Below are 13,274 nucleotides of genomic sequence, written 5' to 3'. Positions count from 1 at the left end.
AAACTTGTCATAGGAAGATTTTAGGAACACCAAGTTACATAAGATATGCGTAATTACAAACATTTTAAAGTTACATGGCTAGAAATAAGGTTTACCCAAAATGTGTTGTACACTAAGCTACAAATGGAGATGAAACTTAAGGAACAAAACACGGTACACACCTGATTTATCTAACCTTATTACCAAAGTTTACCAGAATACACAAACTACACCACGTAAAAGAAAAATTATGAGATGGGAAATTACATCCATGTTTACATTTCTTTAGTGGTTATACATATAGAAAATGTAGCATTTAAGTAGGAGGAAAGATTAACACTTTAATTCTGCTCCACTCCTAAAAGCTCCGTTGCTTGACATTCCGTTAGGCAATAAAACAAAGTGGGGGGGGGGGGAAGGCAATTCCCCTGGAGAAAATTTTTCACAAATACATTTCAGAGCTCAACACTAGAAAATCATAATTATATGATCAAACAAATTAATAAAACATGCATACAGGAAGGTCAAACCCAAATCTGAGTTACATACATTAAAACTATATTTCTATCCTGAATAACACACAGAGGATGTTTGTGTGTGTGTGTGTGTGTGTGTGTGTGTGTGTGTGTGTGTGTGTGTGTGTGTCACATAGAAAGTTTTGTTATCTCTCTGTGGTCCAGAGAGGGGAAGGGGGTGTGGAATGCAGAACTTTGCAAAGTTAAGGGAATGTGTTGACTTTATCCTCCAAGGTGCAATAAAGTGTCGCGAAAGACCATTTGTTGCAGACTAACTGGAGCCAACACAACTGATTTACCTTCGGGGGTTCAGAGTGGGACAGCAAGAAGGAATGTGCGTTTGTGTTCTGATTCAATGAGCCATGATTCATAGCCAATGTTGCTACAAAAGGATTATGGGAAATGCAGTTCATGATGAGGTGGTGACGGTATGGGGAAGAGACCTCTAGTTGACACCCAAGGAACACCAACCAGACACTAGACACCCCTGCGTTGTCAATTCTGTAGCACCTTACCTGATTTGTGTATAATGTTTTAAAATAATCAAAGCCTCAAATATCACATCTTTTGCACTCTGAAAGGAAATCTTTCATGTAATAAATTACCTTCATAGTATTTATCTTAAAGCACTGTTGATACTGGTAAAAATCTTTATTTTTTTTAACCTGAATAGGAAAGGTACAATAATGCGCTGACCCACACAATGTCGATTATTGAGAGGACCATCGGACAGCTGAAGTGCAGGTTTCACTGTCTCCACAGTGAACTGCGTGTTGAGCCTTCAAGGGCATGCAGAATTATTGTAGCCTGTGTTGTGCTCTTCAAACTTCCCAAGACGTATTCTGCTATCGAAGAAGAGGATGAGCATGAAGAGGGCTATGATAAATGCGTCTGATTCAAAATCAAGATTTCCAACAGGCTGGATATGCTGCTAGAGATGCCATTGTCAATGCTTTCTTTAATTGATAATATAGTTGTAGTAATAGTAGTAATCTTAATAAGATGTAGTAGTAGTAGTACTAATAGTTTTAATATTATACCATACACACACACAATCTGAAATCTGAAAAAACAATTGTCAAAAATTACTCAATTGAAGTTATTGTTATTTTTCCTTCATCCTTTAGCTGTAAAAGTTTGTTATTTAGAATAAAATTATAGAGCTCCTGATTTTCCGTCTCCTTCTTCAGTTCCCCTTCGAGGAACTCGTGATGCGTCGATGACGCTTTGGGAACGCCTCCTGCGTGATTGCGTCTGAAGCATCTATGTCAACTAGTCCAATGGTGGGAGTGAGCGTCACAGGCGGGTGACGTCATGACCAGGAAAGGATAAAAGCACATCCGGTGCAACCGGTATTAGCTTCTGTTGCCTCAGCAAGCGATCTGTGTCAAACCTGTCTGTCATATTTACTGTTGTCTGTCGTACAAAGTTTATATTATGGCGAAAAAAGTCTTCATGTCCTGTGTTCCTCCATGCCCGCGTTATTTAACGGGTGGGGATACACACAAGCTTTGTGTGATTTGTTTGGGAGTGGAGCATGCAGTATCAGCCTTCGAGGGGGCTGGTTGCCAGCATCGTGAGAAGCTGCCGCTTCGCACCTCTGCTCCCGCCTGTCACTTTTCGACACTGAAAGTGGCAAGGCTTGCGATCCTCGGGGTGCTGGACCCGCTTCTGCTGAGGCAGAATGGAGAAGGCATTCCTGGGGATCGCAAATGGATCTCTCAGCGGGGTTGGAGACAGTCCGAGGACCCTTTCTCCTTCCTTAACTGGGAGATCCATCGCTCAATCCCAGGTGCCGGAAGCCCACCCTGCGGCTTCTTTCGCCCGGGGAGAGAGCCCAATGCTGCAGTGCTCTTCCTCCGAGGAGGTGGATGTGCTCAGTATTGAAGGTGACACAATCAGGGGGGAAGAGGAATCGCCATCTCTTTCCCCAGCACATGAGGAGTGGATGTTTTATCTAGAGCTGTTGAAAAGTTACACATATCATGGCCAACAGAGAAACAGGGCGCTCGTCCCAAAAGTAAATTAGACGAGCGTTTCCTGCCTTCTAATATTTCACCACCATCACGGAGCTTGCCTTCCTTTCCCGATCTGCACAGTGAGCCATCGCAGCGTTCTCCAGCGGGTCTCTGGCGCAGTGTCACCTCGACGCTGCGTCAGGCTCGCACCCTCTGAGGGGGGTTCCAATTACACCAGATTTTAGCCTCGAGAGAACAACATATTCATATTCAAAAACATATTCAAAAAAGGATCGTCGCAAGAACAACACAGAGACCGTTGAACTGAGAGTTAAAACTTGCCAAAAAAATAATGGTAAAAGAGTGTGGGACAAAGCACATTACTGTGTTTACTGCGAAAAAATAAATAAAAAAATGGCCCTCCATTTTGTCAGGCTTCCGGGTGGATGAAGTAGGAGACGAACACGAAGACTATGAATTCCAAGGTTTTAATTCTCAATATTAAACAAATACAAACAAAAGGGAGCGTGTGCTCAGAACAATGAAACCCTAACATTAAACATTGACCGACAAGTGATGAGTGAACAGAAGGAACTAAATACACAGACAGATGAACACAAGACAGGTGATGCAGATGATGATGACGAACAGGCGGGTAATGAAGGGAGTGAGTTCAGGTGTGGAAACAAGGAGGATTCTGGGAACTGTAGTGCAGACAGGACGATGACAGACGGTGAATGTGACATTACTCCCCCCTCCCGGTAGGCGTGTCCTCGCGCCGTAGAAAGACCAAAGGGGTGGGAGGGTGGGCGCCCTGGAGGCTGACGGGGAAGACAAGGCAAGGGAGACAAGGCAGGAAGCCTCCAGGGCGGAGCAGACTGTGGGTGTGGTCACGGTGGAGCAGGCTGTGGGCGTGGCCAGGACGGAGACGACCCCTCGGGCGGCCACGGCGGTGAGGACCCTTCGGGTGGCCACGGCGGAGAGGACCCTTCGGGTGGCCAGGGCGGTGATGTCCCCTCAGGCGACCACGGCAGTGAGGACCCTTCGGGTGGCCAAGGCGGAGAAGACCCTTCAGGTGGCCACGGCGGTGAAGACCCTTCAGGTGGCCACGGCGGTGAAGACCCTTCAGGTGGCCACGGCGGTGAAGACCCTTCAGGTGGCCACGGCGGTGAAGACCCTTCAGGTGGCCATGGTGGTGAAGACCCCTCAGGTGGCCATGGCCCCTCGAGTGGCCAGGACGGAGCCCTATGGCCCCCCCCCAAAAAATACTTGGGAAAAGTCCCGGGTACCAGAGAGGGCTCGGTGCTGGGCAGCGACGAGGGCTCGGTGCTGGGCAGATCCAGCGACGAGGGCTCGGTGCAGGGCAGATCCAGCGACGAGGGCTCGGTGCAGGGCAGATCCAGCGACGAGGGCTCGGTGCTGGGCAGATCCAGCGACGAGGGCTCGGTGCTGGGCAGATCCAGCGACGAGGGCTCGGTGCTGGGCAGATCCAGCGACGAGGGCTCGGTGCTGGGCAGATCCAGCGACGAGGGCTCGGTGCTGGGCAGATCCAGCGACGAGGGCTCGGTGCTGGGCAGATCCAGCGGTGAGGGCTTTGTGCTGGGCAGATCCAGCGATGAGGGCTTTGTGCTGGGCAGATCCAGCGATGAGGGCTTTGTGCTGGGCAGGACCAGCGGCGAAGAGGGCTCTGAGCTGGGCAGGACCAGCGGCGAAGAGGGCTCAGAGCTGGGCAGGACCAGCGGCGAAGAGGGCTCTGAGCTGGGCGGAACCAGCGGCGAAGAGGGCTCTGAGCTGGGCGGAACCAGCGGCGAAGAGGGCTCTGAGCTGGGCGGAACCAGCGGCGAAGAGGGCTCTGAGCTGGGCGGAACCAGCGGCGAAGAGGGCTCTGAGCTGGGCAGGACCAGCGGCGAAGAGGGCTCTGAGCTGGGCAGGACCAGCGGCGAAGAGGGCTTTGAGCTGGGCAGGACCAGCGGCGAAGAGGGCTTTGAGCTGGGCAGGACCAGCGGCGAAGAGGGCTTTGAGCTGGGCAGGACCAGCGGCGAAGAGGGCTCTGAGCTGGGCGGAACCAGCGGCGAAGAGGGCTCTGAGCTGGGCGGAACCAGCGGCGAAGAGGACTCTGAACTGGACGGAACCAGCGGTGAAGGGTCTCTGCTGGACGGAACCAGCTGTGAAGAAGGCTCTGTGCTGGACGGGACCAGCGGTGAAGGCTTTGAGCTGGACGGAACCAGCGGCGAAGAGGGCTCTGAGCTGGGCGGAACCAGCGGCGAAGAGGGCTCTGAGCTGGGCGGAACCAGCGGCGAAGAGGGCTCTGAGCTGGGCGGAACCAGCGGCGAAGAGGGCTCTGAGCTGGGCAGGACCAGCGGCGAAGAGGGCTCTGAGCTGGGCAGGACCAGCGGCGAAGAGGGCTCTGAGCTGGGCGGAACCAGCGGCGAAGAGGGCTCTGAGCTGGGCAGGACCAGCGGCGAAGAGGGCTCTGAGCTGGGCAGGACCAGCGGCGAAGAGGGCTCTGAGCTGGGCGGAACCAGCGGCGAAGAGGACTCTGAACTGGACGGAACCAGCGGTGAAGGGTCTCTGCTGGACGGAACCAGCTGTGAAGAAGGCTCTGTGCTGGACGGGACCAGCGGTGAAGGCTTTGAGCTGGACGGAACCAGCGGCGAAGGGAGCTTCAAAGTCGGCGGAATAAAAGAAAACAAAAGCTCTGCGGGCATGACGCTGTCTGTCACAGGTGCAGCGGGCATAACGCTCACAGTCTCAGGGGCGGCGGGCATGACGCATACTGCCTTGGCTTCGGCAGATCTGGCGTGAAGTGCAGGCTCGGCTGGACTGGCGTGAAGTGCAGGCTCGGCTGGACTGGCGTGAAGTGCAGGCTCGGCTGGACTGGCGTGAAGTGCAGGCTCGGCTGGACTGGCGTGAAGTGCAGGCTTGGTTGGGCTGATGAGAGGAGGGAGATCAGAGAAGTCATCATCTCTGGAGATGTGTTTGATTCTGCAGACGACTGGCTCAGGTTCTGGTTGGACGTGGGGATGTTGGTGCTGAAAAAAGTGTCTGGCCCCATATCGCCCATATCCTCCCCTGTGACCTCCACGGATCCCCCTGAACACAGCTTGGCGGGTTCCCACAAAGGCCTGCTTCCAGATCTCCATCTTCTTTTCTTCTTATTTAAGGTCGGTCAATCTGTCAGGCTTCCGGGTGGATGAAGTAGGAGACGAACACGAAGACTATGAATTCCAAGGTTTTAATTCTCAATATTAAACAAATACAAACAAAAGGGAGCGTGTGCTCAGAACAATGAAACCCTAACATTAAACATTGACCGACAAGTGATGAGTGAACAGAAGGAACTAAATACACAGACAGATGAACACAAGACAGGTGATGCAGATGATGATGACGAACAGGCGGGTAATGAAGGGAGTGAGTTCAGGTGTGGAAACAAGGAGGATTCTGGGAACTGTAGTGCAGACAGGACGATGACAGACGGTGAATGTAACACATTTACAGTTGATGCACATGGATGAAGCTGATGTTGCCCACGCTTTCAGCTTTCCACTTGGCTCCAAAGAGAGAAAGAAGACGTCTTGAGTCTTTAAGAAATAAGGTTGACTGGCGACATAATCAGTGTAGCGTTTATACGCCCGTATAAATATAATTAATTATTATTCATAACGGATTATGATCAATAATTAACAATTTAATTATTTTCAGAATTTACTGTAGCAGAATCAATAGTATGATAATTTTATCAGTTCATCCAATGAACAGAAAGCATAAACAATTATTAACTCTAGGAAATATAATATCTTCCTGACCAAGAAAGAATAATCCCCAGCTAACAGTAAATTAAGAAATAAATCAAGGGTAAAAGCATAGGTAACTTAGATCGCAGTTCAAGACAATAAATTCGTAAGCACATAACACAAGTAATACTTCTCTTTTCAAATACAAACAATACTTTATTGATTATATGCTAACACACATGAAAGTACCTAACACAAACACACGCACACGCATATACACACACATTCATACAAGTTACAGAAAGAAAGAAAGAAAGAAAGAAAGAAAGAAAGAGTTTGGAAAGAATGAGTTTAAGGGTAAGAGGAAGAAATCCCGAATTTCTATATGCACTCAAGACATGACCTGAACGAACCATCAATCATTCATTTAACCCTGGTCGTTCCTTATGCAGGTTATAAAAGGTTATAATGCACCAGTTCAGTTAAGAGTCTAGAGGTTACTTGCGTTTCTGCGTTCCTTTTGAGGATTCCCTTTTGTCGGGTACAAGGGTGTTTTTCGGGGTCCGTTGGTTGATCTCCTCGTGCTTGGATAGAGTTCAGGGAGAACCAGTCACGTGGTGTGCTGGCGGATGGTTTAAGCGTCTTTGAAGTTGAAAGCGTGCGTTGCAGCCGTGAATCGTGGACCGAAACTTTGCAGCAAAACTTAACTTAAAACCGAGACTTTCAATCGGAAAAGAAGAATAACACCAAGAAAGAAAGAAAATGAATCTAACCCATCTGATCTTAATTTGGGTTGGTCTGCTCGTCTGTTACATGGTTACTATAACCATCGTCTGCTGTCTCCACTCAACTCGTTGTTCTGCGCACTTTACTGACGCCCTGCGCTGGGTTTTAAAGGTTTTTTTATCTGAAAAGGATTTGGAGGTCTGACTGCTGCTTTGTTTGCAAAGTCGTAAATCATGTCTTCCCTGGGGGGGTGTCGGTTCTCTAGCTTTAAGCGGAGACCAGATGCAACAGTTTAGACATGATTTCTAATTATCAGAATACAAAACATTTTACACAGATTTAATTCCAGCCATCTTGCTAGTTGTGTTCGTAAGATAGCATTGATATGAAACAGTACACACTTTCATTCACACATCTAATATCTAACGATATCATGACTTGTATGGGATCTAAACAAGTATAGACACATATAGGTTGTAGACAACAAAGAATTATGTAGTTGAACGATGTTTGATTATGAGTCCATTGAAAATTGTTCTGGAATGATTTTATTTATTGTTATGGGTAAAATCTCAGTTCTCGTGGTTTGAAGAGATTTTACTCTGTGTCATTCAGAGGTCCTTAAGAAAGATGGGGTCTGTTTTGTCGCAGGGGTCTGGTGACCTCTTGGTAGGGCCCTGAGCAGTACCATCTCTGAACCGATCCGTCTTGCAAAACTATCAAACGTTGACAACGTTCTTCCTTTAGTTAACCCCCTGAGGTCGGCTATCGCGCCGGCGCGATAGGCTCGTTTTTTTCCGTATGAGTGCAAAAAAATAAATAAAATAAAAATATTAATTTTTATCTTATATGCTTGTGTTATACATCAATCGATCCTGTTTAGTGTGTATTTTTTTTGTGTATGCTAATAATAAAAACAAAGTGTTGTGCTTTTCGCCAAATAAAGAAAAATAAACATGATGCGAGTTCTGCCTTCTCTCCGTCAGTGAAGTCAATTCTGAAACGCGTCCGAAAATGAACTGTAACTCAGCGAATACTCAGTCAAACAGGCATACAGTCACACAGGCATGAAGCTTGAATTCTCTTCTTTTAAATGAAGTAATTTTTATAAAAAACAAATATTCACAGTAGGGCTGGGGGAATTAACGCGTTAATCTGTGCGATTAATTTGAAATGTTTAACGCGTTAAAAAAAAATAACGCATTTAACGCAGCACTTTTTTTTTTTTTTTTTGCCTCGTTTGAATGATTTCCTGTTGCGGCTGCTATTGAGAAGCCGAAAATATGTGCATCGGGTTTCATTCTCGCGCAGCTTTCATGAGCGGGTCTTTTCCGCTCCGTGTGCGCCGCCGCACTCTCCGTTCCGTGTGTCTGTGTGTGTGTGTGTGTGTGTGTGTGTGTGTCGGCCATAGGTGTAGGCGGCTGCGCTCTCTGCTCAATGTTCGACTCCGTGTTTGCGCTGCGCGTTCTGCTCTGTCGTTCACGGCCCAAACGCTTCAATCATGTACCGAGCACTGGAAAAGCAAAGTCCGCTCAAATAAGGTGAAATTTCTCTGACTTCTGTTTGCTGAGCTGGTATAGTAGGATATTGCTCGGCAACAATGTTAAAGGGATAGTTCACCCAAAAATGAAAATTCTGTCATTTACTCTCCCTCATGTTGTTCCAAACCTGTATGATTTCCTTTCTTATGCTAAACACAAAACAAGGTATTTTAAAGAAGGTTGGTAATTAAACAGTTGCTGGTCCCCATTGACTTCCATAGTATTTTTTTTCCTACTATGGAATCAATGGGGTCCATCAGTCGTTTGGTTACCGACTTTCTTCAAAATATCTTCTTTTGTGTTCAGCAGAAGAAAGAAAGATATAAAGGTTTGGAACAACTTGAGGGTGAGTAAATGATAATCATACATGCTCTGGTAATAATAGCTTTTTTAGGACTATAGTTTATTTTTATAATTAGTTAAAAAAATTGGAAAAAAAAATCTTAAATTGATTGTTGATTGATTATTGAAAAAGAATAATACATTGATATATTGATGTTTAATATTATTTTAATATAGGGCTATTTTCTGTTCCTTTTTTTCCGGTGATTCTAAGTTTAATTATTGATGATTACAAGCTTGGAGGAAATGCAATTAATTGCAATTAATTACAGCAAATTGTGCAATTAATTAGTTAATTTTTTTTAATCGATTCCCAGCCCTAATTCACAGTTTATGTAATATGTATGCAAAGAGAGAGATGTCAGTCGTTCTCATCTCAGCTAATTGAGTTTTAATGTGCTCCGCCCACGGAGAGCGCGCGCTATTCAAACACAAATGTGAGGCGATCCAAACAAACCTGTGAAACGCCCACATCAGCTGGATAACACACACCGCGAGTTCACTTTCAGACTTATGTACTTTACGATGCTGTGAGGAATAATACTATCTTGATGATAATCCTGCAAAAATTTACCTCAGAAGTTCTGGAAGTATCATTTCGAGGAGCAAACGGATCCCGCTGAGGAATTAGGTCAGTTCTGTTTTCTTTGTTCTAATCGGAATGAATGAACGCAAAGATGCGTGCTGTTGTGGAGCTACTACACCTGGCAAAAATACTGTTTAAATATGAATCGCGTTTCTGTGTATGAATGAATGAACGAATGCACAGATGCGTGCTGTTGTGGAGCTACTACAGCTGGCAAAAATACTGTTTAAATATGAATTGCGTTTCTGTGTATGAATGAATGAACGAACGAACGCACAGATGCGTGCTGTTGTGGAGCTACTACAGCTGGCAAAAATACTGTTTAAATATGAATCGCGTTTCTATGAATGAATGAACGCACAGATGCGCGCTGTTGTGGAGCTACTACAGCTGGCAAAAATACTGTTTTAATATGAATCGCGAATACAAAGAAAGATTACACTGGAAATATTGTTACAATTTTAAATGTTGTTGTAATTGTATAACCTTAAAAAATAAATAAAAAAAAATAAATAAATAATATATATATATATATATATATATAAGGATAGATGTAATCAAAATCTTAAAAGGTCATTATAAGCCTTCTCTTTAAATAATTTTATTATGCTTTATTAGTGACACATTTGGGAAGAGAATATATTCCAAATCTGAAAATACAGTATGAGAACAATTAACTGCACAATTACTAGAAATGTTTACCTTGGATATTGTACAATTTGCAAGCAAAATTTGTGGAAAAAAACAACAAACCAGTTATATATTGTCCTTGCATTCTTGTGGCTCAGTCACACACCTGAATGAAAGGCTCATTACGTATGCAGCCTCATTATGCGGGCCCCATTGACTCCGCAGGTGTGAATCACGCCCACCCGCATATGGCCTTTCCAAACAAAAAGTGTTTTACAAGATTTAAATCAATGTATTGTGTTATGTGAATGATTAGGCAGGATGATTTTCACATAATTTTGAAGAAAAAATTCTAGGCAACGTCATCCATTAGTCAAAAGTCTTATTTACATATATTTAGAATGTGTTTTATGGCCTTATTTCAGAAACTTTAGTTTTTTGTTTTTGAAAAAAACATGCATAAACATTATTCTATCAAAAATACAAACATGTACATGCAAGTTGTTCACATATTATGGTAGCCCTGTTTGTGCTAAATAGAGTGAATTTACACCTTTGCCATTAATATGTTTATAAGCAACTGAAAAAAGCACAAATGTCAGGGCATGTCAGAACATCTCAAGGACCCCAAAAACCCCTCAGACCCCAGAGGGTTAATCTGGCCACTTCTGTACAGATTGCTTTACTGGGATTTTTGCAGTGTGCTTGCATTGCTTCAACAACAACTCTAATCAGTACCCTTCTGTCCTCTGGGTGAGCCAAGCAACCTTTTTCCATTGCCTGTAACAGTCGTGCTGGCATTTTGTCCCATGGAACTTGGAAGCTGCTGATCCAGGACTTGTTTTGGTTTGAGGAAGTTTGTCGTTCAGAAGGGAGTGGGGAAATTTGTGTGGCACTGGGTGAAAATCCATCTGGCAGTATAAGTACAGGGAGTGAAACATGAGGTTCCTGACCCTCTGAAGAAGTTGAGGCCACTTGCCCATTTGCTTCTACAAAGAGTATGAAAGAGTTCCACATGAATTCCACATACACAGATACAATATTCACACATTAATAAATTGCAGCAGGGCTCAACGCTAACACTGCCAGTTCCATCAACTGGACCTAGTGTCTTTCCCACTGGCATCAGGCAGTCCTTATTTGATTACTTTATAAAGTACACAATGCTTGTGGTAATCATACACCTTAAAATGAAGTCAATTCAAATAGGCTTTAATTAAAGGATTAGTTCACCCCAAAATGTAAACTCTATGCAAAGTAGTATTGAGAGATTGAGTCTTGAGTATTGAGAGATTATTGGTTTTCTCTGTTGCAGATGAATGGGAGGATTCCACACTGAATATATGTTGGAAGACACAAGTAATATTCAGGTAAGTATATAGGGTTTTGTTACCATGAGAGGGAGTTCGACAACATCGCAGGAGTTTGGCGATGAAGGTTGCAGGAGTTTGGCGATGGAGGACTCAGGAGTTTGGCGATGGAGGACGCAGGAGTTTGGCGATGGAGGTCGCAGGAGTTTGACGATGGAGGACTCAGGAGTTTGGCGATGGAGGTCGCAGGAGTTTGGCGATGGAGGACTCAGGAGTTTGGCGTTGGAGGACTCAGGAGTTTGGCGATGGAGGTTACAGGAGTTTGGCGATGGAGGACTCAGGAGTTTGGTGATGGAGGTTGCAGGAGTTTGGCGATGGAGGACTCAGGAGTTTGGCGATGGAGGACTCAGGAGTTTGGCGATGGAGGTCGCAGGAGTTTGACGATGGAGGACTCAGGAGTTTGGCGATGGAGGTTACAGGAGTTTGGCGATGGAGAAATCAGGAGTTTGGCGATGGAGGTCGCAGGAGTTTGGCGATGGAGGACTCAGGAGTTTGGTGATGGAGGTCGCAGGAGTTTGGCGATGGAGGTTGCAGGAGTTTGACGATGGAGGACTCAGGAGTTTGGTGATGGAGGTTGCAGGGGTTTGGCGATGGAGGACTCAGGAGTTTGGCGATGGAGGTTGCAGGAGTTTGGCGATGGAGGACTCAGGAGTTTGGTGATGGAGGTTGCAGGAGTTTGGCGATGGAGGACTCAGGAGTTTGGTGATGGAGGACTCAGGAGTTTGGCGATGGAGGTCGCAGGAGTTTGGTGATGGAGGGTGCAGGAGTTTGATGATGGAGGACTCAGGAGTTTGGCGATGGAGGTTACAGGAGTTTGGCGATGGAGGACTCAGGAGTTTGGTGATGGAGGTCGCAGGAGTTTGACGATGGAGGACTCAGGAGTTTGGTGATGGAGGTTGCAGGAGTTTGGCGATGGAGGACTCAGGAGTTTGGTGATGGAGGTTGCAGGAGTTTGGCGATGGAGGACTCAGGAGTTTGGCGATGGAGGTCGCAGGAGTTTGACGATGGAGGACTCAGGAGTTTGGCGATGGAGGTTACAGCAGTTGGGCGATGGAGAAATCAGGAGTTTGGCGATGGAGGTCGCAGGAGTTTGACGATGGAGGACTCAGGAGTTTGGTGATGGAGGTTGCAGGAGTTTGGCGATGGAGGACTCAGGAGTTTGGCGATGGAGGTCGCAGGAGTTTGATGATGGAGGACTCAGGAGTTTGGCGATGGAGGTCACAGGAGTTTGGCGATGGAGGACTCAGGAGTTTGGCGATGGAGGACTCAGGAGTTTGGCGATGGAGGTTACAGGAGTTTGGCGATGGAGGACTCAGGAGTTTGACGATGGAGGACTCAGGAGTTTGGCGATGGAGGTCGCAGGAGTTTGACGATGGAGGACTCAGGAGTTTGGCGATGGAGGTTACAGGAGTTTGTCGATGGAGAAATCAGGAGTTTGGCGATGGAGGTCGCAGGAGTTTGACGATGGAGGACTCAGGAGTTTGGTGATGGAGGTTGCAGGAGTTTGGCGATGGAGGACTCAGGAGTTTGGCGATGGAGGTTGCAGGAGTTTGGCGATGGAGGACTCAGGAGTTTGGCGATGGAGGTCGCAGGAGTTTGACGATGGAGAACTCAGGAGTTTGGCGATGGAGGTCGCAGGAGTTTGACGATGGAGGACTCAGGAGTTTGGTGATGGAGGTTGCAGGAGTTTGGCTATGGAGGACTCAGTAGTTTGGCGATGGAGGTCGCAGGAGTTTGACGATGGAGGACTCAGGAGTTTGGTGATGGAGGTTGCAGGAGTTTGGCGATGGAGGACTCAGGAGTTTGGCGATGGAGGTCGCAGGAGTTTGACGATGGAGGACTCAGGAGTTTGGTGATGGAGGTTGCAGGAGTTTGGCGATGGAGGTTACA

Source organism: Squalius cephalus (assembly GCF_949319135.1).
Source record: "Squalius cephalus genome assembly, chromosome: 13".
Taxonomy (NCBI): domain Eukaryota; kingdom Metazoa; phylum Chordata; class Actinopteri; order Cypriniformes; family Leuciscidae; genus Squalius; species Squalius cephalus.
The sequence above is the reverse complement of the archived record's forward strand: the minus strand, read 5'-3'. Positions refer to the sequence as shown.